Source organism: Callithrix jacchus, chromosome 1 (genome assembly GCF_049354715.1).
Source record: "Callithrix jacchus isolate 240 chromosome 1, calJac240_pri, whole genome shotgun sequence".
Classification (NCBI taxonomy): Eukaryota; Metazoa; Chordata; class Mammalia; order Primates; family Cebidae; genus Callithrix; species Callithrix jacchus.
In genome coordinates, this window is record NC_133502.1 from 216,174,273 (window position 1) to 216,201,826 (window position 27,554).

General features: G+C 44.6%; 1 pseudogene; it reads right to left on the reverse strand.

Annotated features, from left to right (window-relative positions):
• Nucleotides 1-4,376: 4,376 nt before the first annotated feature.
• On the reverse strand, nucleotides 4,377-6,716 carry LOC100390447 (calcium-binding and coiled-coil domain-containing protein 2-like; annotated as a pseudogene).
• Nucleotides 6,717-27,554: the final 20,838 nt, after the last annotated feature.

Here is a 27,554-nt window from a genome sequence, read left to right on the forward strand (position 1 = left end):
TTTCTGTTCTTGTGTCAGTTGGCTGAGAATGATGGTTTCCAGATTCATCCATGTCCTTGCAAAGGACATGAACTCATCCTTTTTTATGGCTACATAGTATTCCATGCTGTATATGTGCCAAATTTTCTTAATCTAGTCTATCTTTGATGGGTATTTGGGTTGGTTCCAAGTCTTTGCTATTGTAAACAGTGCTGCAATGAACATATGTGTGCATGTGTCTTTATAATAGATTGATTTGTAATCCTTTGGGTATATGCCCAGTAATGGGATTGCTGGGTCAAATGGAATTTCGAATTCTAGATCCTTGAGGAATCACCACACTGTCTTCCACAATGGTTGAACTAATTTGCACTCCCGCCAGCAGTGTAAAAGTGTTCCTATTTCTCCACATCCTCTCCAGCATCTGTTGTCTCCAGATTTTTTAATGATCACCATTCTAATTGGTGTGAGATGGTATCTCAATGTGGTTTTGGTTTGCAATTCTCTAATAACGAGTGATGATGAGCATTTGACAAAGGGTTAATATCCAGAATCTACAAAGAACCAAAACACATATACAAGAAAAAAACAACCCCATCAAAAAGTGGGCAAAAGGTATGAACAGACACTTTTCAGAAGAAGTCATTTATGCACCTAACAAACAGAAGTGCGTTAAGTTACTTAATCTCCAAATATTTTGAGATTTTTCAGCTTTCTAGTTTGACTCCATTGTGATCTGAGGGTATACTTCATATGATTTCTATTTTTTTTTTTTTTTTTTGAGACAGGGTCTTGCTCTATCACCCAGGCTGGAATGCAGTAGGGTGATCTTGGCTCACTGCAACCTCCACTTCCTAGGCTCACAGAATCCTTCTGCCTCAAAATCTGGAGTAGCTTGGACTACACGTGTGTGCCATCATGCCCAGCTAATTTTTCTATTTTGTTTTAGTAGAGATGGGGGTTTCACCATTTTGCCCGAGCTGGTCTCGAACTCCTGACCTCAAGCGATCTGCCTGGCTTGGCCTCCCAAAGTGCTGGATTTATAGGTGTGAACCACCACAGCTGGGCAATTTCTATTCTTTTAAATTTCTTGGGATGTATTTAAGGCCCAATATGTTGTCTATCTTGGTGAATAGTTCATGTGAGTGTAAGTAGAGTGTGTATTTGGCTGTTGTTGGTTGACGTATTGTATAAATGCCAATTAGATCCAGTTGATTGATGATGCTTCTCAGTTCAACTGTATTCTTACTGATTTTCTGCCTGCTGGATTTGTCCATTACTGATACAAGGGCATTGGATTTTCCAACTATAGTGGTGGATTCTTCCATTTCTCATTGCAGTTTTATCAGTTTTTGCTTCACGTATTTTGAAGCTTTGTTGTTAGGTGCATGCACGTTAAGAATTGTTATGTCTCGGGCCAGGCGCAGTGGCTCACGCCTGTAATCCCAGCACTTTGGGAGGCCGAGGTGGGTGGATCACAAGGTCAAGAGATTGAGACCATCCAGGTCAACATGGTGAAACCCCGTCTCTACTAAAAATACAAAAACTTAGCTGGGCGTGGTGGCGCATGCCTGTAATCCCAGCTACTCGGGAGGCTGAGGCAGGAGAATTGCCTGAACCCAGGAGGCGGAGGTTGCGGTGAGCCGAGATCGCGCCATTGCACTCCAGCCTGGGTAACAAGAGCGAAAGTCCATCTCAAAAAAAAAAAAAGAATTGTTATGTCTCCTTAGAAAATTGATCTCTTTATCTCTATGTAGTATCCCTATACATCCCTGATATTTTCCATGTTCTGAAGTTGTCTTTGTCTGGAATTATGTAGTTACTGCAGTTTTCTTTTGATTAGTGTTTGTATTGCTATACAGAAATACCTGAGACTGGGTAGTTTATAAGGAAAAGAGGTTTAATTTAAAAGGCTGTACAGGAAGCATGATGCTGGTATCTTCTCAGTTTCTAGGGAGGCCTCAGGAGGCTTACAATTATGGCAGAAGGCAAAGAGGGAGTCAGCATTTCACATGGTCAGAGAAGGAGGAGGAGGGGATGGGGAGGTGCTACACATCTTTAAACAACCAGGCCTCATGAGAACTCACTGTGGTAATGGCAATACCAGGGGGTGTTAGAACAGGAGAAACTGCCTCCATGATCCAACCACCTCACCCCAGGCCCCACCTCCAACATTAGAGACTACAGTTTGACATGAGATTTGGGCAGGGACACAGATCCAAACCATTATCAGTGTTAGAATGGGGTATCCTTCTCCACCCATTTATTTGTGATCTATCAATGTCTTCTTATTTAAAATGCACTTCTTGTCAATAACATATGATTTTTTTTACACTGAAAGTCTGTCTTTCAATTAGTGTATTTAGACAATTCACATTTGAAGGGATTGGTGTTATAGCTGGATTAATATCTACCATGTTTTTTAAAACTGTTTTCTATTTTCATTTGTACTTGTTTTCTTTTTCCCTCCCTCTCTTTTTTTCTACATTTTCTGGTTTCAACTGAGCATTTTATGTCATTCAATTTATTTCCTTTTTTAGCATGGCAATTATACTTCTGTTTGAAATTTTCGAGGTGGTTCCCATGAGTTTGTGATACTCATTTGCAACTGATCTATGTCTTCTCTCAACTACACTAGACCACTTCATGGGTAGTTCAGGTACATTTTAACAGAATCGTTTGAATTACTTCCTCCCATTCCTTATAAAAATTGCTCTGATTCACTTCAGTTATCCATGTGCTATAATTACCCAATACATTTTTGCTATTATTATTTCAAACAGTTATTTTTTTTAGCTCAGGTAAGATTAAGAAAAATACAGATTTTATTTTAGTTTCATTTATTCCTTCTCTGCAGCTCTGTGTTTCTTTATATGATCCAAATATATGGCCTAGCTAATCCTCCTCCTTGGTGAAGAACTTCTTTAATATGTCTTGCAAGGTGGGTCTACTGGTAACAAATTTCCTCAGTTTGTTTGTCTGAGAAAACCTTTGTTTCCTCGTTATTTTTGAGGGACAGCTTCACTATGCAGAGTTATAGGTTAATGTTTTATTCTTTCAATGCTTTAAATATTTATTTCACTCTCTGCTCCAGTGGTTTCTGGTGAGAACTCCAGTGTAATTATTCTTCATATTCTTCTACAGGTTCGGTATATTTACTCCCTGGTTACTTTCACAGATTTTCTCTTTGTGTTGATTTTTCCTTTTTGGTAGTTTGAATATCATATGCTTAGGTATAGATATTTTTGAGCTAGATTATATAAATTTTTATATCAATATTTGTTTTTGTGGTTTTTTTTGAAACAGAAGACTAATTTATTATTAGTATGAAAGGGATTGGGCCGGGCGCGGTGGCTCAAGCCTGTAATCCCAGCACTTTGGGAGGCCGGGGCGGGTGGATCACGCGGTCAAGAGATTGAGACCATCCTGGTCAACATGGTGAAATCCCATCTCTACTAAAAATACAAAAATTAGCTGGGCATGGTGGCGCGTGCCTGTAATCCCAGCTACTCAGGGGGCTGAGGCAGGAGAATTGCCTGAACCCAGGAGGCGGAGGTTGCGGTGAGCTGAGATCATGCCATTGCACTCCAGCCTGGGTAACAAGAGCAAAACTCCATCTCAAAAAAAAAAAAGAAAGTGATTAACAATAGTTGTCTCATTATTCTGATTTATGCATATTCAAAAGTCACCTGCTCAGAAAACTGCAGACCCACAGTTTCTAACAATCCCTATTAAACCATTAAGAAAGGATTTATAACAATAAAAGTTATATGTACATAGGAAAGATCAGAGAGTAGAAAGTGCTAAGCAGAGGTACCCAGAAAAGCTTTCTGTGACTGAAATAATACTTCCTGTCCAAGGCTCAGGAATAAGATGCTTCTGGGGCTGAGAAATTTACATGAGAAACCTTTGGTATCCAAACTGGACTCCTGAGCTCTTTGCTGTGCCATTTTTGGCTCGGCTAAAGCAATCAGTTGGAGAAAGCAACACTGAGGAGGAGGAGGAGAAAGGAATTCTCAACCTCGGACCAATCTCTGTCTCCAGGGTTAGGACTGAGAACAAATGCACTCAAGGCCTGGCCCTGAATGGCAGTGGGACAACTTGGAAAACCAATGATTTAGTGTCGAGTCAGGTCTGTTGCCAATGTCTAGGTTGGCTCCATCCCAGGGAGCTTGTACTGAAGACCCCGGAAGAACGATAGGCGAGAGGACGATACAGCTAAAGTTATGTGACGTAAAGGTAGTCACCCACAGGATGGCACCAGAAGCTCTTAACAGTGTCCTTCAGATAAGTGGGATGACTCCACTGTTAGTGGCAGCAGGGCTGAGTAAATCTCTAGGAATTTCAGGTTAGGCAGGATCCTGACTCATATAACTCATGGTAAGAAGCTATAGGTTCTACTCTATAAAATCTCTGTATATATCCAGGAGGCTGGATGCCCATGGAGAGTGGCAGAACACGTGGTCTTCAAAGATCTGCCTCTCTCTTGCTGGGAGGGTCTTGCCACAAATCGGACGATTCAGACAAAGGGCCTGCATCTGCTCTGGCTCCAGGTGTGATCACAAATATCATCTGCTTTGCAGATGGGGCATTTCCTGATGGAGCGTGGGCTTGGGGAAGAGCTTTCTTGGGTACCAGAATATGGGTTTCCATAGGCAAGTCCTGGATTTTGTCCTGCGCCTCCTTCATCTGAAGTAGGTAGTTGATACGGCAAAGAGTTAAAATCCAGACCCATGTAACTGAGGATCATTTTCTCCTTCCAGTCTCCGTTTCTCTCTCTGCAGAACATTACATGTCATTTTGTTCTCAGTCAGTCTTCTTGACAGGTCAAAGTTTTCATCCAGTGCAGCCGCCCTGAGTTACCTGATCTGTTTGTGAAGTCATTAACACTCTTTTTTTTAAATTGCATTTTAGGTTTTGGGGTACATGTGCAGAACATGCAAGACAGTTGCATAGGTACACACGTGGCAGTGTGTTTTGCTGCCTTCCTCCCCTTCACCCACATTTGGCATTTCTCCCCAGGCTATCCCTCCCCAGCTCTCTGCCCCACTGTCCCTCCCCTATTCCCCCCAGTAGACCCCAGTGTGTAGTGTTCCCCTCCCTGTGTCCATGTGTTCTCATTGTTCATCACCCGCCTATGAGTGAGAACATGCAGTATTTCATTTTCTGTTCTTGTGTCAGTTTGCTGAGAATGATGTTCTCCAGATTCATCTGTGTCCCTACAAAGGACACAAACTCATCATTTTTGATTGCTGCATAATATTCCATGGCGGATATGTGCCACATTTTCCCAGTCCAGTTTTGTCAGGTTTATCAAAGATTGTATGGTTGTAGATATGCTGTGTTGCCTCCGATGCCTCTGTTCTGTTCCACTGGACACTTTATACTTCTCTGAGAAACAGGCTTTCCCGGCCTCTACCTTTGCCTTTAGGCGTTCCACCTGTGGTGCTAACTGCTCCTCCACAGTCAGGGCTGCTTTCTTGCTCCATTAATTCCTGTTGCTTCTTCATTGCAGTACTTTCATTCTGCTTCCTCTCTTCCACTGTCTGCTCGAGCTTCTTCTGGTCCTTCCTCTGCTCAGTTAAACTGAGAAAGGTGGTCATTTTCTTTTTTCAGATGCTCTAACTGCTCTGTCTTATCTTGATCTCCCTGAACAAGCTTCTCCATTTCTTTCTCTTGAGTTGGCAGCTGGGCCTGAAGCTGATCCACTCTGATTTCCATCTTCTTGTTTTCTTTTTTTTTTGAGATGGAGTTTCGCTCTTGTTGCCCAGGCTGGAGTGCAGTGGCGCGATCTCGGCTCACCGCAACCTCCGCCTCCTGGGTTCAGGCAATTCTCCTGCCTCAGCCTCCCGAGTAGCTGGGATTACAGGCACGCGCCACCGTGCTCAGCTAATTTTTTGTATTTTTAGTAGAGACGGGGTTTCACCTTGTTGACCAGGATGGTCTCGATCTCTTGACCTCGTGATCCACCCGCCTCGGCCTCCCACAGTGCTGGGATCACAGGCGTGAGCCACCGCGCCCGGCCTCCCACAGTGCTGGGATTACAGGCTTGAGCCACCGCGCCCGGCCCCATCTTGTTTTCTGAGGACATCTTCTGGTTTTGTTCTTTCAGTTGAAGCAGCTCTGTCTCCCAATAGTCATCCTGCTTTTTCACTTTCAGTTCCCACTTCTACAGATGCTCCGTAGGGTTTCTAGCTCCTCCGGCTTCTTTTGGAGCTCAGCCTGTTTCTGGAGGCTGACACAGCTGTCCTTCAGCTCCTGGTTTTCTTTGCAAGGCTCCTTTCAAAGGATTATGCTGTTGAATCTCTTCCACCTCTCCCTGAGTGGTAACAACCAGGATGTCTTCCTCATTTTCTGGACAGAATTGGAAAGGAATACTTGCTCCCCAGACCACGCCATCCTGATCACATGGCAGAACTGGCAATACTCATCATCCTCGGGCAGGTAGTAAGCTTTGCATTGGACTTCCTGCTGTTTGGCTGATTCGTTGTTTAGGTCGATGGGCAGAGTAACCCACATGAAGGTGTAATGCTCACGGGCTGTCTTCCATCCCACTCTAAAGATGCCAATGCAGTCCTTTCCACGAGGGATGAAATGCTGGGTGAAGGTGTAATGACATGTGACATCCCCTCCTGGGATGCAGAACTTCTCCACACTGTTAAAGATGACCTGAGAGAAATGACAGTGATCCAGCAAGACAATTGGGGGATTGGGGGATGTTCAATAGTCTTCTCCATGGTAGGGGTCCAGGGACAGCAGCCAGCAGCGGCAAGACAGCAACGGGCATATCAATATTTGTTGACATGTATCCTGCTTGGCATTTTCTGAGCTTCCGGAACGCGTTGTTTGGTGTTTGTGAATGATTTTGGACAACCCTCAGCCACTGTCATTTCCAGTATTCCTTTGGCTTCTTTCTTTCTTTTCCTTTGCGTATTTTCATTACATGTGTGAGTTACAGTTTTGAAATTGTCCCACACTTTTTGGATGTTCTGCTCATCTCTTCACTCTTTTTTCCCCTCTTTCTATTTCGGTTTGGCAGATTTTAATTCGCGTGTCTGTAAACCCAGCGATTCTTTCCTCAGCTGTGTCCGGTTCACCGATGAGCCCCGAAAGGTGTTCCTCATTTTGGTGATAGTGCATTCGATACGTCACATTTCCTTGGATTCTTTTAAAGCTTCCGTCTCTCTGGTTACATTGACGTGTCATTCACTTTTGCTCTTAGAGCCCTTAACACTTGACTCATAGATATTTTAAGTTCCACTTTTAATGATTTTCAAATCTTGCTTATATCTGAGTCTTATTCTGTGTTTTTCTCTTGCCTTTTAATTCTTTGTTACCAGCCAGACATGATGTATCAGGTAATAAAAACCGAGGTGATTAGGCTTTTGGTGTGAGGTTTCATATTAACCTGGCCAGGAGTTAGACTCGTGAATAATTGCTGTTGCTGCGTATTCCCGGGGATTTAGTTTTCTCGTTTTCCCTCCTCTGTTTGCTTACAGCTCTCTGGGTTGTAACACACTGTTACTATCCTGGAACCCCACTGAGGTGATGGTAAGGAGGGACAGATTCTGTAATTGTTTTTTTAATGGAGTCTCGCTCTGTCGCCAGGCCGGAGAGCAATGGCTCCGTCTTGGCTCACTACAAACTCCACCTCCTGGGTTCAGGCAATTCTCCTGCCTCAGCCTCCTGAGTAGCTGGGATTACAGGCATGCGCCACCATGCCCAGCTAATTTTTTGTATCTTTAGTAGAGACGGGGTTTCACCATGTTGACCAGGATGGTCTCAATCTCTTGACCTCGTGATCCACCCGCCTCGGCCTCCCAAAGTGCTGGGATTACAGGCGTGAGCCACCGCGCCTGGCAACGTTTTTTTTTTAATGGAGTCTCACTCTGTCGCCAGGCTGGAGTGCAATGGCATGATATCGGCTCACTACAAACTCCACCTCTTGGGTTCAAGCGATTCTCCTGCCTCAGCATCCCGAGTAGCTGGGACTACAGGTGTGCGCCACCACGCCCAGCTAATTTTTGTATTTTAGTAGAGCAGGGTTTCACCATATTGGCCGGGATGGTCTCAATCTCTTGACCTCATGATCCACCTGCCTCGGCCTCCCAAAGTGCTGGATTACAGGTGTGAGACACCACGCCGGGCCAAAAGGTACAGACAGAGAAGCATAGCCAGCATTAGTTGACCTGAGACTAAAGCCACTGCAGCCTGTAAATGGCAGGCTCACCTTAATGCTTTCCCCTTTCCACAACACTGTCTCTGATCTTTACGGCAAAGGAACTGTTGGCTTCTTTTTGTCTCTCCTTACAGGAGACATGAAAAGCTACAGGGGGCTTGAGCAGGCCAGTCACTCTTCCTCCAGGTCAGACAAGGGGAAACTGTTGGATGTCGGGGCCTTTGCTAAGGAGAATTTTCTGGTCGTATTTCAAAATGATTCTTTCCCCCTCCCCTTTCTAAAGCGCTTTTCTCTGATCTTCATGGCGAGAACCTGGTGGGTTTCTGGAGGTGAAATGCGTGAACCTGTGTGGCAGTCTCCCTGAGACCGGGCCCCAGGAGTTTATAACCTCGAGCCAGTTCACACTCAGCCTCTGGTAATTTGTCGGATTAGCATTAAAGCAGCCCTGCTGTTTACAGGCTGCATTGGTTTCAGTCTCAGGTAAACCAATCTTGGCTCAGGTAAACCAAACTTCAGAGAGGCTGGGTGCTCTGTGGTCTCAGTTCCCTGACGGATCTAAGTCAACTCATTCATTTTCAGTTTGTCGAGAGGGGGTGACCTCCACGCCGTTTCCATATTGGGGCTGACTGGAAGTCCCATATCTGTCTCCATATGTGTCACACATATAAGCTGTTAGTTGCATTCCTAGGTTCCTTAGAGTGTTTGCTGTTATCCTAAGTGTATGCATCATCTCTTAGTCCTTCCATTATCATTTCTCAGTTACTGTTACTGTAATACGGGAGTGGGCTTGGATTTTGCATGTGAATGGCATAGGCGCCGAAGCCAGGCAGTCTGGATTTATGCCCCAGCTCCTCCACCTATTAGCTCTGAAACTTACGTACTGCATTTAGACTCAGTGTTCTTCTGTATAAAACAGAAATGTTCGGAGCTACTTCAAAAGGTTGTTATGAGGGGAGAAGAAAACAGAACGTTTAGAGCACATAGAGCAATGCCTCTGTCTTATTGCACAGAGCAGCCTCACATAACTGACTCCATCTTAGCAAAGGACTCTCTTATATTTCATAGGACACTTTGCCAGCAAGGACAAGATGATTTGCTTAATAAATAAAATAAAAAGACTGCATCCAGCCAGATGCCAGACAAGGACATCAACAAGCTCGCTCTTCCACTATCAGTCCTCACCAGAGGACTCCGTGGTCATAAATGGCTCAGAACTGCCATCTTAACAGACTCCGTGTTGCTGTCATTCATGTTAAGAACCCAGCATCAGCTACCAAAGCCTCTGCCACATCAAAGCCTCTTCCTTGCAGGACCAAAGGACTGCCTGGCCCAGACCAGGAGATTCTTTCTGGCTTCATTGCTCTCCTGTCCTGGAGCGGGCCGGGGCCCCTGGCACCCCAGAGTGTACAGGCAGGCCCCCAGAGCCTTAGTTCATTCATTTATCCATTCCTCATAATCCAGTGTCCAATGAGCGCCCCCAGCAGGGCAGGGACGGTCCCTCCCGGGGTTTACGTGACCGATTCCTTCTCAGAGGCGGCCGTGGCATCCCCTGAGGGTCCCCAATAGGAGTCCAGAAAGGTTGGTTAACCCTTTCTCCTAACTCTATTCTCTTGTGTTACCTTCTTTTCGGTTTGTAGAATGTTCAATCTATATCATTTATGTATTGATTAAGTGTACTGTTATGTATATAGCTTGTGGTATTGACTGACATTGTAGAAGGACACACGTGTGCGTAGACCTGGCTTTCTCTAACCTTGCACTGCTTGTGAGACTTAGCAACCTTTGATGAATATTATCTACTATTAGTGGTAGAGACAGGAGGCAGCCAAGGGTCCCCGGGGAAACCCTGCCTTCAAGCATAAAACAGCCTTTCCTGACGGATCCTCCCCACCCCCTTTTTTTTTTTTTTTGCCTGTCATCCAGGCTGGAGTGCAGTGTTGCAATCTTGGCTTGCTGCGACCTCCACCTCCTGTGTTCAAACAATTCCCCTGCCTCAGCTTCCTGAGCAGCTGGGATTACAGGTGTGTGCCACAACACCTGGCTAATTTTTGTATTTTTAGTAGAGATGGGGTTTCACCATGTTGGCCAGGCTGGTCTCGAACTCCTGATCTCAAGTGATTTGCCCAACTCAGCCTCCTAAAGTGCTGGGATTACAGATGTGAGCCACCACACCTGGTTCTGACTGATTCTGAATAATGCCTACCTGCACACTGGGAGGACGCGGTGGGACCTCAGGAATTTTGTGCCATTTGCAGAGGGGAGGAGCCTGGCCTTTCCTGTTCCTGTGTGGTAACCTGCGATTCAATCCATGACATGGGGGCCTGTTAACAGGAACTCCTCTCACTCTGCTGAGGAATTTTTCCTTTTGCCCAATAAATTCCACTCCTCACCCTTCTATGTGTCCCTGGGGTAATCTTTCCTGGTTGTGTGACAAGAGCCCATTCCTTTTCCTACAACATTTGCATTATGTTCTTTTACCATAATTACGGCAAATCTTGCTAATTGCTCTTTTGAAACATGGTTGTCAGAGATGTTGTCTTAGGTTTTGGTAAGACACACTTACAATCTGCTGGAACAAAATGCCGTAGACGGAACGGCTTAACAACCAACACTTATTGCTCAAAGTTTCCGGAAGCCAGAAGGCCAAGGTCGAGGTGCTGGCAGAGTCAGTGTACGGTGATGACCCTTTTCTTGGTTTGCAGGTAGCTGTCCTCTTGTATCTTCATATGATGAAGAGAGGGAACGTGCCTCCCTTTGCCTCCTAGAAGGGCACCAATCCCATTCACGAAGGCCCCACCCTTAGAGCTAATTACCTCCCAAAGGTGCCATTTCCAAATACCATCACATTGAGGATGTAGGCTTCTGTGTGTGAATTTTAGGGGAACACACATATTCCATTCGTAGCAGATATGATCGACACATCACAGAATTTGCTCATTTAATGTATAAAATTCAGTTTTTGCTGCACTTAGCTTTGCGCCATAATACAATAATCTATGTTGTTTTTTAACATTTTAGTCTGTACTGAAAGGAATCTGTGCTCATTTGTAGTAGATCCCCAGTCACCCTGACTTCCCCTCATCCCCAGCAGTCACTGGTGTACTCTCTGTGTCGGCAGATTTACCTATTCTGGACATCTCATATAAATGGAATCATATACTATATGGTCCTGTGTGACCTTTCTCTTGCCTTTAGCATAATGTTTTCAAGGTTCATCAACACTGTAGCATGTATCAGCACTTCATTTCTTTTTATTGCCAAGTAGTAGTTCCTCGTATGCCAGAATTTATCCATTTGGACATTTGGATTGCTTCCATTTTTTGACTATTATAAATAATGCTGTTAAAATTTTTGTTCAAGCTTTTGTGGGAATGTATGTTTTCATTTTTCTTGTGTGTATACTTAGATATGATGTGATCATATGTACAAGTGTACAAGTTTTGTGGGAATATATATATATATATTTTGAGACAGAGTCTTGCTCTGTTGCCAAGCACCAGGCTGGAGTGCAGTGGCACAATCTCGGCTCACTGAAACCTCTGCCTCCTGGGTTCAAGCAATTCTCCTGCCTCAGCCTCCTGAGTAGCTGGGACTACAGGTGCGCGCCACCATACCCAGCTAATTTTTGTATTTTTTTTAGTAGAGACGGGGTTTCACCCCGTGTTGGCCAGAATGGTTTCGATCTCTTGACCTTGTGATCCACCCGCCTTGGCCTCTCAAAGTGCTGGGATTACAGGCATGAGCCACCGTGCCCGGCCAGGAATGTATGTTTTCATTTCTCTTGTGTATGTTTCTAGATGTAATGTTGCTGGGTCATATATTTAACCATTTGAAGAACTACCAAACTGTTTTCCCAATATAATAATGTTGAGCATCTGTTAATGTGCTAATTGGCCATTTCTATGTATTCTTGGAAGAAATGATTATGGAAATCTTTTTCTTATTTTAAAAATGGAGTTATTTACCTCTTTATTGTGAGTTCTAAGTGTTTTCTATATATTTTAGAACAAGTCCCCCATTAGATAGATGGTTAGCAAGTACCTGATAGGTTGTCTTTTCACTTTCTTAATGGTGGTGTTTGAAGTAAAAAGTTTTAAAATTTGATATAGTTTATCTAACTTTTCCTTTTGTTGCTTGCGATCTTGATGTAATATTTAAAAAACTATTAGGTAACAAAGATCAAAAACATTTAATTCTATGTTTTCTTCTAAGAGTTTTATAGTTTCTGCTCTGACACCGAGATCTTCGATCCATTCTGAGTTGATTTCGGCGTGAAGGAGGAGTCTAACGCCATTCTTTTGCATGTAGATATCAAGTCGTGCAGTACCATTGCTGAAAATCTTATTTTCCCCATTGATTTTTCTTGGAATCGTTTCCAGTAATCAATCAAAATCTGAGTGTTTATGTCTGGACTTTCAATTCTATGCCTTTGACCTACACACTGTCTTGGTTATGGTGCTTTGTGGTTAATTTTTAAAATTGGAAAGTGTGAGACCTCCAACTCTTGCTTTTTCAAGGTTATTTTGGCTATCATGGGTTCCTTGAATCAACACAGAAGGATTAGAAGGTCAATTCTTCAGCCTGTTAAAAAGCATCTGTGAGAAAACCCACTGCTGACACTGATGTTGAAAGCCAGAATGCTTTTCTCCTCAGTTCAGACAAGACGAGGGTGTCTGCTCTCACTGCTCTATTCATTGTTGTCCTGGAAGTCCTGGAAGTCCTTTCCAGGGCAGTTAGTCATCAATCAATAAATGGCATCTAGACTGTAAGTAAAAAATTAAAACTATCTAATGTGCAGGTGCCTCAGCCTCGTAAACAAAAAACCGTAAGGTTTAACCAAAACACTGTTAACCTAATAAGTTTATAAGAAGCAAAATCAATTTTATTTGTGTATGTTTGTAAATAACAATCCAAAGAGGAAACCATGAAAAATAATTTTATTAAAAACACCATGAAAAAGAATAAAATACTCAGAAACAATTTTAACGAAGTAAGCACAAAGCATACTATGAAAATCACAAAACATGCTGAGTAATTACAGATCTAAAGAAGTGGAAAGACATCCGTGCTCATGGGCAGGAAGGATTCATATTGTGAAGTGTCTGCACTCCCCAAATTGATCTGCAGATTCAACACGATCTCCGTAACAATCCCAGCTGGCTTTCTTACAGCTGTAGACAAGCTGATCCTGAAATCTGTATCTAAAATCAAGAAACTCAGAGTTGCAAAAAAAAAAAAAAAAAAAAAAAGCCAGGCATGGTGGCACATACCTGTGGCCCCAGCTACCTGTGAGGCTGAGGTGGGAGGATCACTTAAGCGTGGGAGGTGGAGGCTGCAGTGAGCCGTGATCACACCACTGCACTCCAGTCTGTGCAACAGAGTGAGATCCTGTCTCAGAAAAACAGAATGACAAGGTTGAGAAACTCACACCTTCCAGTTTCAAAACTTACTGCAAAGTGACTATAATTCAGACAGGGTGGTACTGGCATAAGGATAGCTAGGCATCAGTAGATTAGAATTGAGAGTCCAGATATAAACCCGTAGAGTTGTGGTTAATTGATTTCTGAAGAGGGTGCCAAGACACTTCAGTGGAAGAGAGAGTAGTGCTTTTCAACAGATGGGGCTGAGACAATTGGGTGTCCACGTGCGAAAGAATGAAGTTAGACCCCCTACCTCACAACATATACAAACATTAATTCAAAATGTAGTACATACAAAAATCAGCTCTTACATGTAAGAGCTAAAACTAGAAAACTCTTAGTGAAAGATAGGCATACATTTTTATGATGTTCGTTAAGGGAATTATTTCTTAGACATTACATCAAAAAAAGCAAGAAAAATAAAAATAGGTTAACTGGCCATCATCAAAATTACAAACTTGTGTGTGCCAAAGGACAGCATCAAGAAGACAGGCTGGATGTGGTGGCTCACTCCCAGCACTTTGGGAGGCTGGGGTAGGAGCATCACTTGATGCCAGGAGTTTGAGACCAGCCCGGACAACATAGTGAGATCCTGTTTCTACAAAAAATTTAAAAATTAGCCAGGCATGGTAGTGCACACCTGCATTCCTAGCTACTCAAGAGACCAAAGTGGGAAGTCACTTGAGCCCAAGTGTTCGAAGCTGCGGTGAGCAATGATTGCGCCACTGCACTCCAGCCTGGGCAACAGAGTGAGACCCTGTCTCAAAATGAAAAGAAGGAAAGTTAAAAGAAAATTAAATGACTGAAAGGCAACACAAAGAATGGAAGTGAATGTTTGCAAATCATATCAAATAAGGGACTCGCATCTAGGACATATGAAGAACTCTTGCAACTCAATAATACAAAGGCAATGTCCCAATTAAAAATGGACAAGGGTTCTATAATAATAGACATTGTTCCCCAGGAGGATAAGCAAATGGTCCTTCAGTGCACAGAAAGCCGCCGAGCGTCTGCCACCATTAGATAAATGCAAATCAAAATCACAGTGAGTTACCTCTTCAAGCCCGCTAGGATGATGTAATTAAAAAAAGAATTACAAGTGTCAGAGACATTGTGGAAGGATTGGAACCCGTGCACAGTGCTGCAGGATTATAAAATAGAGCAGGATACAATGGGGAAGGGTTCTCACCCTTGTGCATGGCAGGAGGATTATAAAATAGAGCAGGATACAATGGGGAAGGGTTCTCACCCTTGTACATGGCTGGGGGATTATGAAATGGAGCAGGATACAATGGGGAAGGGTTCTCACCCTTGTACATGGCTAGCAGGATTATAAAATAGAGCAGGATGCAATGGGGAAGGATTCTCACCCTTGTACATGGCTAGCAGGATTATAAAATAGAGCAGGATACAATGGGGAAGGGTTCTCACCCTTGTACATGGCTAGCAGGATTATAAAATAGAGCAGGATACAATGGGGAAGGGTTCTCACCCTTGTACATGGCTAGCAGGATTATAAAATAGAGCAGGATACAATGGGGAAGGGTTCTCACCCTTGTACATGGCTAGCAGGATTATAAAATAGAGCAGGATACAATGGGGAAGGGTTCTCACCCTTGTACATGGCTAGCAGGATTATAAAATAGAGCAGGATACAATGGGGAAGGGTTCTCACCCTTGTACATGGCTAGCAGGATTATAAAATAGAGCAGGATACAATGGGGAAGGGTTCTCACCCTTGTACATGGCTAGCAGGATTATAAAATAGAGCAGGATGCAATGGGGAAGGGTTCTCACCCTTGTACATGGCTGGGGGATTATGAAATGGAGCAGGATACAATGGGGAAGGGTTCTCACCCTTGTACATGGCTAGCAGGATTATAAAATAGAGCAGGATACAATGGGGAAGGGTTCTCACCCTTGTACATGGCTAGCAGGATTATAAAATAGAGCAGGATACAATGGGGAAGGGTTCTCACCCTTGCACATGGCTGGAGGATTATAAAATAGAGCAGGATACAATGGGGAAGGATTCTCACCCTTGTACATGGCTAGCAGGATTATAAAATAGAGCAGGATACAATGGGGAAGGGTTCTCACCCTTGTACATGGCTGGAGGATTATAAAATAGAGCAGGATACAATGGGGAAGGGTTCTCACCCTTGTACATGGCTAGCAGGATTATAAAATAGAGCAGGATACAATGGGGAAGGGTTCTCACCCTTGTACATGGCTGGAGGATTATAAAATAGAGCAGGATACACTGTGGAAGGGTTCTCACCCTTGTACATGGCTGGAGGATTATAAAATAGAGCAGGATACGATGGGGAAGGGTTCTCACCCTTGTACATGGCTGGAGGATTATAAAATAGAGCAGGATACGATGGGGAAGGGTTCTCACCCTTGTACATGGCTGGGGGATTATAAAATAGAGCAGGATACAATGGGGAAGGATTCTCACCCTTGTACATGGCTGGGGGATTATAAAATAGAGCAGGATACGATGGGGAAGGGTTCTCACCCTTGTACATGACTGGGGGATTATAAAATAGAGCAGTATACGATGGGGAAGGATTCTCACCCTTGCACATGGCTGGGGGATTATAAAATAGAGCAGGATACAATGGGGAAGGGTTCTCACCCTTGTACATGGCTAGCAGGATTATAAAATAGAGCAGGATACAATGGGGAAGGGTTCTCACCCTTGTACATGGCTGGAGGATTATAAAATAGAGCAGGATACACTGTGGAAGGGTTCTCACCCTTGTACATGGCTGGAGGATTATAAAATAGAGCAGGATACGATGGGGAAGGGTTCTCACCCTTGTACATGGCTGGGGGATTATAAAATAGAGCAGGATACGATGGGGAAGGGTTCTCACCCTTGTACATGGCTGGAGGATTATAAAATAGAGCAGGATACACTGTGGAAGGGTTCTCACCCTTGTACATGGCTGGAGGATTATAAAATAGAGCAGGATACGATGGGGAAGGGTTCTCACCCTTGTACATGGCTGGGGGATTATAAAATAGAGCAGGATACGATGGGGAAGGGTTCTCACCCTTGTACATGGCTGGGGGATTATAAAATAGAGCAGGATACGATGGGGAAGGGTTCTCACCCTTGTACATGGCTGGGGGATTATAAAATAGAGCAGGATACGATGGGGAAGGATTCTCACCCTTGCACATGGCTGGGGGATTTTAAAATAGAGCAGCTTCTCGGAACAGAAACAGAATTGTTCCATGAAGCAGAAGTGCACCCCCAAGTATATTCCCAGAAGCCACAAAAACGTATGTTCACAAAACAACTTGTACAGAAACATTCATGACGTCATTATTCATAATAGCCAGAAAAGGAGAAACAAGTCAAAAGTAAAGAGAATGTGTTAAACTCACACCGTGGAATTTTATTTGTTAATACAAATGGATGAAGGATCGATATACGCTGAAAGTGGATGAATCTTGTTACGCGAAGTGGAAGAAATAAGACACAAAAGGCCAAGAGTTCTATGACTTCATGTAAATAAAATGTCCGGAATAGGTCAACCCATAGAGACAGAAAGTGGGTGAATTGCTGCCAGTGGCAGGTGGAAGGAGGACTGCAGAGAGGTGGCCCACGGGAGCTGGCCCACGGGAGGCGGCCCACGGGAGCTGGCCCACGGGAGCTGGCCCACGGGAGCTGGCTTCCTTCTCGCCGTGATGAAAATGTTCTTAGCTTGATTGCGGTGATGGTCGCACAACTCTGTGAATAAATTAAAACCACTGAATTGTTCACTTTGCCAAAGGGAATTGTGTATACAATGTAAATCATATCTCCAGAAAGTCTCCATAAAGCTGTGATGTATAAAAACAGAAAATTATATGGTTCCTAAGTTATGAAGACTTTTGGCTCTTCCTTCCCCAGCTGTGTATGTCATTAGATTTCCTTTCTTCCTTTCCTGCTTGTCAAAGACCTAATACAGATAGAAAAGAAGCAGTGAACAGCAGCCTCCTCGCCTGGTTGCCAACGTTAATGAAACGGCCTCTAGAGTTTGCTGAAGGATTCTGAAAGTCTTGATCACATCAGAGAAGTTACTTTCTATTCTTTTGCTAAGCATTTTGATCCTGAGTGGGTATTGAGTTTTATCGAATGCCATTTTGTATCTATTTAGGTGATGATATGTGTTCTTTTATATTCTGTTACTTTTGTATATCACAATAATAGATTTTCTGAGGTTGAACTGTTTTAGAATTTCTGTGTCAAATCCTACTTGGTACTGATCTCCGATGCTGGATATGAATTGCTGGAACCTTTTTTTTTTTTTTTGTATTTCTGTGTCTATTTTTATGCAAGATTACAAAACAATTTCTTTTCTTCCACTATCTTGTCCACTTTAGATATCTAAGTTGGATATATTTCCTTCTTTTAAAAGTGTCTTTAAAAAATTTCACCTGGTGAAATCTACTGTCATTATTTAGAACTGAGTTCTGGCAGACGGATAGTCATTTACACATTGCAATAAAGATATCTTTACGGAAGAGTTGCGACATCCCCCAGATTCCTTTATGCTGTCTGTGATGAACTCCCTCCCCACACAGGTCAGAACGGTCTGTTCTCTGTCTCAACAGCCGTGTTTTTTCAAGTGTCAGACACATGGAATGGCACTGACTGCAGCCTCTTGAGTCAGGCATCTTGAACTTAGCATAATGGATCTGAGAGTCACATTTGTGTGACTCAAGAGCCTGACATGTTTAATGGCTGGGACTATTCCATTGCATGGAGGGTAGCTGACTTAAGTGAGGTGGCTTTTGAAGCTTGCTGTAGGTTCCTCAGAGTCTTGAGGAGGTCAGAGAAGTGGCCTTTGTGTTTTTTTCTGCTCATCCACTGAAGAGCATTTGGGTTGTTCTCAGTCTGGGGGTGCCGTAAAGACCTCGATCACATTTTTGTGTGACTGCAAGTTCGTTTCTTCTGATGCCAAGGGAATGGATTTCTGAGTCCTTTGGTAAGTGTACGTGGGGCTTTATAAGAAACTGCCCACTCCTTTCCCTCAGGACCACGCCGTCTGCGTTCCCGCAGCCACGCATGGGAGATCAGCTTCTTCCCCTGCACCCCGACTGCTGCTCGCTGTTGCAGGTGTTATTGTTCTTGTTGGTTTAAGTTTCAGTTTCAATCTTAGTTTTCGTGATTTTGGTGGGTGTGGTATTAGCTTATCATGCTTTAATTTGCTCTTCTCTAACGACCCACAGTGTTGAGCAGCTTTTCCTGCGTGCTTTTCCATCCACATATGTTGTTTAATAAGACGACTGCTCCATTTGTTTGGCCTATTTTTAAATTCGAGCATTGTTTTCTCACTGAGTCCTGATAGTGCTTTATGTATTGTAGGTAGAAGTCTTTCTTGGGATGTGTGAATCGCCAGCGTTTGCACCAAGTCTACGGCTTGCCTTTCTGCCTCCCGTGCCTCGCATAGAGCACCAGGTTCTCGTTTTTGTGGAGTGTCATTTGTTTTTTCTGTTATGAACTGCGCTCGTGGTGTTCTGTCTAAAAATTCTTCGCCTCGCGCAAGGTCACGGGTTTCTCCTCTGATTCCTTCAGAAGTGTTACAGTTTACGCTTTACATTTAAGTCTGTTCCGTTTCTAGTTACTCTTTGCAGAAAGGACAAGGTATGGGCCAGGGTCTCACTCTGTGCTCCTCTCGGTTCTCCGGCCTGTGTATGTCCAGTTGTTGAAAACATGACTTTTTCCCGTCGAATTGGCTTGGCACCATTGTCGAAAATCAGTTCATCATACTTGTGCGAGTCCGTTCCTGGACTCTCTCTCCTTTGCCTGATTTCACCTGTCTATCCCTTTCCCAGTAAACGTTATCTTCATTATAGCAGCTTTATCGTAACTCTTGACATCAGTGATTTTACTTTGTCCCCCCCGCCCCCAATTTTTTTGGCTATTCTGGTTCCTTTGCCATTTCATTGACTAGATCCACTTTATTTATTTTTATTTCTTTATTTATTGAGACAGAGTCTTGCTCTGCCACCCAGGCTGGAGTGCAGTGGCATGATCTCAGCCTACTGCAACCTCCACCTCCCAGGTTCAAGTGAATTTTCCACCTCAGCCTCCCAAGTAGCTGGGACCACAGGTGCATGCCACCATACCCGGATAATTTGTGTGTGTGTGCGTTTTTAGTAGAGATGGGGTTTCACCATATTGTCCAGGCTGGTCTTGAATCCTGACCTCAAGTGATCTACCCACCTCAGTCTCCCAAAATGCTGGGATTACAGGCATGAGCCACCATGCCCAGCCTTTCCTTCCAAATCCGAATTAACCTTTATTTGTTTGACATATTAATTTCTTGTAGGCTTAAAAACACGCTCATTATAATTATGGCTTTGGAAAATTCTACAAGTTCATGGTTTTTTATTTCTTTTGATTTCTTTTTGGTTTACTTTTTTTAGTATGCAAGGTTTGCTTTTAATCCGATTGAAGCTTTTTGCCTTAAATTGTATTCTTTCTGTGTCTTTGCTGTATCCCTTCCTATATGTAGTAGTTTTCATATATATACATATGAAATATATAATTTATATATATATATAACATGTATATGGTAATTTTTAAACACACAGACACACACACACACACACACACATATTTAAAAATCCAATAAAACCTTCTTCAAGGCTGCCATTCCCATCACAGGCCCAGAGTACCAGGGCCTTTGGAGAAGAATCTGGGAGGGGCTCAGGGCACCCGTGGGACCTTCAGACTCACTGCCCAGGGTGCCTCAAGTCTCTGCTCCCCACTTGAGGCACAGTGCTCCTCAGCTTGCCCAGCTGTGGTTCAGTCAGGCCTAGGTGAGGTGTGGGACCCTGCCCCAGAGAGTGCAGTTGGTGAGCTCTGGCACACCCACGTGAAGCTAATTCTGCAGGCACACAGTGCTTGAGCTGTGGAGCTAGGGCTGCCTCCTCCCAGATATCAAAAGGTGTTGTAACCGCCTGATGGGTTCACCTTGCCTGCTGCCTAGATAGAGCTGATTTATAAGGACAGGGCATTGCGGTGGAGAAGGAGTAATTCCTGCAGGGCCAGCTGTGCGGGAGACCAGTTTCCCTGAGCATTTGGGGATCAGAGTTTCTAAAGATAATTTGGTGGGTAGGGGCTTGGGAAGTGGGTTGTGCTGATTGGTCAGGTTGGAGATGGAATCACAGGGGGGTGAAGCATGTTTTCTTGCTGTTTTCTCTTCCTGGGTGGGATGTCAGAACTGGTTGAGCAGATTACTATGGGTCTGGTTGGTGTCAGGTGATCCCTCCAGTGCAGGGTCTACAAAATATCTCAAGCACTGATGTCAGGTTTTACAATAGGGATGTTATTCTCAGGAGCAGTTTGTGGGGTTCAGACTCTTGGAGCCAGGGGCTGCGTGACCCCTAAAGTGTAATTTCTAATCTTGTAGCTAATTTATTAGTCCCCAGGCAAAAATGGGGGTCTTTGGAGGAAAGGGTTTTTATCAGTTTTGTTTCAGAGTCTAGCCATGAATCGAATTCCTTCCCAAAGTTAGTTCAGCCTAAGCCCGTGAACAAGGCCAGCTTAAAGGTTGGAAACGAGATGGAGTCCGTTAGGTATGATTTCTTTCACTACCATAATTTCCTCTGTTATAATTTTGCAAAGGCGGTTTCAATGTCTCAGACAGCTGTGGGGTCCAGGCAAAGACGTGCTGCAGGGCTGGGGACACTAATTCCCAGCAAAGCTATGGGGTGGGGCTGCTAGGAGCCTTGGGTGCCCAAACCCCACCCCCATGTGTGCAGAAAGTGGGGCATGAAATCGATTGCATATTTCTGTCCCGTGGGGTGTTGGACTTACTTAAGACCTGGTGTCTCTGTCTTCCTGCCTGTGTGCCGTTTTGTAATAGAATTGTTGGTGCCGCACCCATCCCACAGTGTGTTTTGGAGGCTCATCACTTGTTTGATTTTACAGATTCACAGCTGGAGGAGAATTTGCCTCAGGACAAATCATGCCTTGAGTCTCAGCCATATGTTTAGATATGTATCCATATGTTTGGACTGAGACTTTAAAGTTGATGCTGGAACAAGTTAAGACTTTTTGGGGATATTGAGATGCAATGAATGTATTTAGTACGTGGTAAGAACACAAATTTTGGAAGCACAGTAACAGAATGCTATGGTTCGAATATTTCCCCTCAACTGTTGTCAATATAATACTGTTAGGAAGTGGGGCCTTTGAGAGATGATGGGGCCATGAGGGCTCCTCCACAGCATGAGTGGGATTTTAGGCCCTTAAAAAAGAGGCTTCATGCCAGGCGTGGTGGCTCACGCCTATAATCCCAGCACTTTGGGAGGTCAGGAGTTCGAGACCAGCCTGACCTGACATGGTGAAACCCCCTCACTACTAAAAATATAAAAATTAGCCAGGCATGGTGGCATACACCTGTAATTCCAGCTACTAAGGAGGCTGAGGCAGAATCGCTTGAACCCGGGAGGCGGAGGTTGCAGTGAGTGCCACTGCATTCCAGCTGCTTGAACCCGGGAGGCGGAGGTTGCAGTGAGTGCCGCTGCATTCCAGCTGCTTGAACCCGGGAGGCGGAGGTTGCAGTGAGTGCCGCTGCATTCCAGCTGCTTGGGGAACCAGAGTGAAACTCCATGTCCAAAAGAGTAAATAAATAAAAAAAGAGGCTTCCTGCAGCATTCAGTTATCCTGTGCTCCACCTTCTGTGCTGTGAGGGCACAGCCTTCCTTCCCTCTGGGAAATGCAGCAACAAGGCATCATCTCGGAAACAGAGAAGCCCTCCCAGACACCAGACCTACGGGCGCTTCCATCTTGGACTTCCCAACCTCCCGAACTGTGAGAAAATACACTTTTGTTCTTTATGAATCAACCGGACTGTGCTGTCCTGTTACAACAGCACCAGTAGGTAGAGACAAACATTTTTTGACCTTTATTCCATGAATCTCGTGCTTCTGTGTGTACTGAGATTACATTGTGCTTAGACTCGGGTCCTGCTTACCCCTGTTTTTAGCATGTCATTAGACTCAGATCCTGCTTACCCATGTTTTTAGCATGTCATTAGACTCCGGTCCTGCTTACCCCTGTTTTTAGCATGTCATTAGACTCAGATCCTGCTTACCCATGTTTTTAGCATGTCATTAGACTCAGGTCCTGCTTACCCATGTTTTTAGCATGTTATTAGGCTCAGGTCCTGCTTACCCATGTTTTTAGCGTGTCATTAGGCTCAGGTCCTGCTTACCCCTGTTTTTAGCATGTCATTAGACTCAGATCCTGCTTACCCATGTTTTTAGCGTGTCATTAGGCTCAGGTCCTGCTTACCCCTGTTTTTAGCATGTCATTAGACTCAGGTCCTGCTTGCCCATGTTTTTAGCGTGTCATTAGACTCAGGTCCTGCTTACCCATGTTTTTAGCATGTCATTAGACTCAGGTCCTGCTTGCCCATGTTTTTAGCGTATCATTAGACTCAGGTCCTGCTTACCCATGTTTTTAGCATGTCATTAGACTCAGGTCCTGCTTACCCATGTTTTTAGCGTGTCATTAGACTCAGGTCCTGCTTGCCCATGTTTTTAGCGTGTCATTAGACTCAGGTCCTGCTTACCCATGTTTTTAGCATGTCATTAGACTCAGGTCCTGCTTACCCATGTTTTTAGCATGTCATTAGACTCAGGTCCTGCTTACCCATGTTTTTAGCATGTCATTAGACTCAGGTCCTGCTTACCCATGTTTTTAGTGTGTCATTAGACTCAGGTCCTGCTTACCCATGTTTTTAGCATGTCATCGTTTTAACTTCCTTTTCCTCTTGCCTTGCCCTGCAATCACCGTACTTCCTAAATTTCTTTTTTTCTTTATTTGGAATTGATATGTTGTAATTATATTGTGGTAGTGGTTTTCCGTTACATTTTCAAACATTAAATGTTTAACCTGTATGTACATTTCTCTAGTGAAATCCAAGTGCTTCAGCATAGGTGTCTGTTTCTTCACATTCATTGTCCACAGACTCCTGAAAGTTAGAGGTTCTCTGTAAATGCGCTAACCAGAAGTTTATTTCTCCTTATTTGAAAAGGAAAATATTTGTAATGCATTACACATCAATCCAAAACTCTCAGCCAATTTCCTAGAGTGTTTCTAAAACAGCAAAGTGCCTAGATAAAGCTAAAAGCCTAGCACATTAGGATATAAATGTTTAAGTATCAGTTCCAGATCACCAACGCTTATTACAGTTGTTAACAAAGCATTGCTTTGTAGGCAGCAATATACCCAGTTTACAGGCTGTTCTGCAAACACTGTCTTTGCCACACAGCCTGGCGCATAAACATGAACGTAGATAAACTTTAGAAAAACGCAGACTGCCACGGACTGAATGATTATGACCCTCTAAAATACAGATGTGAACCCCTAACCCCAATGCCATGGTGTTTGTAAGTGGGGTCTTTGAGAAACAACAGGTCACGAGGTGGATGGACAGCCGTGTAAGAAGAGACCAGAGAGCGAGTCAGCTGTCTTTTCCACCAAGTGAGGGGTGCATAGGGATGCTGGTAGTCTGCGACCAGGAAGGGGCCTCACCAGAACCACACTGGTACCTTGATCCCAGACTTCTCAGCCTCTGTAACCGTTGGATATAAATGTTTGTAGTTTAAGCTGCTCAGCCTATGGCATTTGGTTATAGCAGCCCAATCTAAGACAAAGCCTAGGCCGGGCACGGTGGCTCAAGCCTGTAATCCCAGCACTTTGGGAGGCCGAGGCGGGTGGATCACGAGGTCAAGAGATCGGGACCATCCTGGTCAACATGGTGAAACCCCGTCTCTACTAAAAATACAAAAAATTAGCTGGGCACGGTGGCGCGTGCCTGTAATCCCAGCTACTCGGGAGGCTGAGGCGGGAGAATTGCCTGAATCCAGGAGGCGGAGGTTGCGGTGAGCCGAGATCGCGCCATTGCACTCCAGCCTGGGGAACAAGAGCGAAACTCTGTCTCAAAAAAAAAAAAAAAGACACAGCCTAAAATGATTTAAAAAAACCAAACAAACCAAAAAACTCAAAGCAAATTTCTGTAATGAACTGGGCTCTCCAAGTAGAGAAGGGAGATTTGTAGCTCAGGGTCAGCTGAGAAGGGAGAGGGCTGGAAAGAGGAGGCAGTTTCTGTGTGTCCTGGTGGTGGAGGAGGATGAGGGGCAGACCTGGGTGACAGAGGCTTGTTTTGGGCGTTTGTCAGACTCTCAAGGCCTGGAAACGGCTCTCCAAGGTTTCGTGGCTGCTCTGAGGAGGGGGTTTGACAAAGCCTCAGAGGAGCTGCTGAATACTCTTGGGTGAAAGACGCAGTCTTCCCCTTGGTCTTGATGTTCACTTTCATAAATTCATTTACGTAAGGTCTTAGGAGACATTGGACTGTTTCTTTTCTTCCCCCATTTGAAGCTTCTCAACCTATCCCAGGCACATTCAGAGCTAATATTTAACCCAGCACTGGTGTGGCCTCATGGAATGATGCCTGTCTTGGGTCCAGCAGCTGTCCAGATGCGCTTTCCTGCCCTGAGATTCATGAGCTTTTAAAGATATATACATGTGCAATTCTGCCAATATTTTATTGCATTTTAGGTTTTGGGGTACATGTGCAGAACATGCAAGATAGTTGCATAGGTACACACGTGGCAGCGTGTTTTGCTGCCTTCCTCCCCTTCACCCACATTTGGCATTTCTCCCCAGGCTATCCCTCCCCAGCTCCCCCTCCTGCTGTCCCTTCCCTATTGCCCCCAATAGACCCCAGTGTGTAATACTCACTTCTCTGTGTCCATGTGTTCTCATTTTTCATCACCCACCTATGAGTGAGAATATGTGGTATTTCATTTTCTGTTCTTGTGTCAGTTTGCTGAGGATGATGTTCTCCAGATTCATCCATGTCCCTACAAAGGACACGAACTCATCATTTTTGATTGCTGCAAAATATTCCATAGTGTATATGTGCCACATTTTTCCAATCCAGTCTATCCTCAATGGGCATTTGGGTTGATTCCAGGTCTTTGCTATTGTAAACAGTGCTGCAATGAACATTCGTGTGCATGTGTCCTTATAGTAGAACGATTTATAGTCCTTTGGATATATACCCAGTAATGGGATTGCTGGGTCAAATGGAATTTCTATTTCTAAGGCCTTGAGGAATCGCCACACTGTCTTCCACAATGGTTGAACTAATTTACACCCCCACCAACAGTGTAAAAGTGTTCCTTTTTCTCCACATCCTTTCCAGCATCTGTTGTCTCCAGATTTTTTAATGATCGCCATTCTAACTGGCGTGCGATGGTATCTCAATGTGGTTTTGATTTGCATCTCTCTGATGACCAGTGATGATGAGCATTTTTTCATATGATTGTTGGCCTCATGTATGTCTTCTTTCATAAAGTGTCTGTTCATATCCTTTGCCCACTTTTGAATGGGCTTGTTTGTTTTTTTCCTGTAAATCTGTTTGAGTTCGAGAGGGGACTCAAGATGGTGCTGTGAGAACAACCCAGGATTGGAGCCCGCGTTGAATTCGCAAACGGTGAGTCAGTGCTGCATTTCCAGACTGATCTTTGTTGCCCACAGAACGGGGAAACTCCCAAGTATAAAAAGACACGGGACGCCAGGCAGTAGGTCTGCCTGGCGAAGCCGGCAGCCGGGGCGGCGGCGGCCGGCCCTACCCAGCAATCCCCACAGGGCGCGCTTGTCCGGGTGCCTTGTTGAACCGGCAACCTGAGATTTGAGAGGGCTGGACTTGAGACTGAACGAGACTTGCACAGTAGCCCAGCCCAGGGGATTGCAGGGACAGATCGTTTGGGATACCCAGTGGGACGAACAAAACCGCGATTTCAAACTATCCCGGGCAGACGGTCCGAGACGCTCTGTGGGGGAGGGGCGTCCACCACTACGGAGGCAACCTGCCCCAACTGATATACACGCCCACTGCTGAGGCAGCCAGCCGTTGCCGAGGCAACCCGCCCCAACTGAGATACACGCCCACTGCTGACGCAGCCAGCCGTTGCCGAGGCAACCCGTCCCTACTGAGATACACGCCCACTGCTGACGCAGCCAGCCGTTGCCGAGGCAACCCGTCCCTACTGAGATACACGCCCACTGCTGACGCAGCCTGCCGTTGCTGAGGCAACACGCTACAACGAAGAGACTCTGCCGCAGGGCGTGGCGGAGACCACAGCAGAGCTGGCAGGAACAGCGCGAATCACACAACAGCAGGGCGGAGCCTCGGCAGCCAAACAGTGGCTAGTCTGCCTTTGAGCTGGGCAGGACACCTGATCGGACATCCAAAAATAAAGCCCAAACCCCTCAACACAGAGCATTTGAGAAAAAAAAAAGGGTTGTTTAATGAGCTGTGTTGCAGCAGAATCAAACATAGCAGCCTAACAGCCCTGAATGAACAACAGAGTGCACAGCTCAGCAATTAAACCCCTATAAAGTACAAACTGTCTCCTCAAGCAGCTCCCTGACCCCTCTATATCCAAAAGACTGTCATTAGGCAGGCATCATCCTGGGACAAAGAGAGCAGAAAAAGAAACTGGTAGCATCCCTCGCTGTGCCACGGCTACTAGAGGTGCACCCCAGACAAGCAGGGTCTGGAGCGGACCTCAACAGTCGTACAGCGAAGGGGCTAGACTGGTAGAAGGAAAACCAAGCAACAGAAATACTTCACCATCAACATTCTGGGTGTCCACTCAGAGACCCAAACGAAAAGTCAGCAACTACGCAGACGACCAGCGGACAAATCCACAAAGATGGAAAGAAACCAGCGCAAAAAGGAGGAAAACACCCAAAACCAGAACACATCGCCTCCTAGAAAGGACCAAAACTCCTCACCAGCAAGGGAACAAAGCTGGACGGAGAATGACTGTGACGAAATGACGGAATTAGACTTCAGAAGATGGATAATGAGAAACTTTTGTGAGCTAAAAGATCATGTATTAAATCAATGCAAAGAAACTAAGAACCTTGAAAAAAGATTTGAAAA